We start from the raw sequence: 601 nt of genomic DNA, 5'->3' as shown, positions 1-601 counted from the left end.
GTTCTTGACTGAATTCTTGCAGATATGTGATACTGTTAAGACTAATGGAATAGATCCTGAAGTCTACAGGCTCATGCTTTTCCCTTTTGCTGTAAGAGACAGAGCTAGATTATGGTTGGATTCTCACCCCAAAGACAGCCTGAACTCTTGGGATAAGCTGGTCACGGCTTTCTTAGCCAAGTACTTTCCTCCTCAAAAGCTGAGCAAGCTTAGAGCGGATGTTCAAACCTTCAGACAGAAAGAAGGTGAATCCCTCTATGAAGCTTGGGAAAGATACAAACAGTTGACCAAAAAGTGTCCTTCTGACATGCTCTCAGAATGGACCATCCTGGATATATTCTATGATGGTTTATCTGAGCTATCAAAGATGTCACTGGACACTTCTGCAGGTGGATCCATTCACCTAAAGAAAATGCCTGCAGAAGCTCAAGAACTCATTGACATGGTTGCTAATAACCAGTTCATGTACACTTCTGAAAGGAATCCTGTGAATAATGGGACGCCTATGAAGAAGGGAGTTCTTGAGATTAATACTCTGAATGCCATATTGGCTCAGAATAAAATATTGACTCAGCAAGTCAATATGATCTCTCAGAGTCTG

At 41.6% G+C, this 601-nt stretch overlaps 1 non-coding gene across 1 annotated transcript; it reads right to left on the bottom strand.

The window, feature by feature from the left end:
• Positions 1-205: 205 nt before the first annotated feature.
• On the bottom strand, positions 206-309 carry LOC148571061 (small nucleolar RNA R71). Its single transcript, XR_015908922.1, has one exon. It is a non-coding gene; the product is annotated as a small nucleolar RNA R71 (small nucleolar RNA).
• Between the last annotated feature and the right edge of the window lie 292 nt (positions 310-601).

The sequence above is a fragment of the Arachis ipaensis genome, chromosome B3 (assembly GCF_059453495.1).
Source record: "Arachis ipaensis isolate K30076 ecotype BB chromosome B3, ASM5945349v1, whole genome shotgun sequence".
NCBI classification, from domain to species: Eukaryota; Viridiplantae; Streptophyta; class Magnoliopsida; order Fabales; family Fabaceae; genus Arachis; species Arachis ipaensis.
This window is presented reverse-complemented; position numbering and strand designations above follow the sequence as displayed.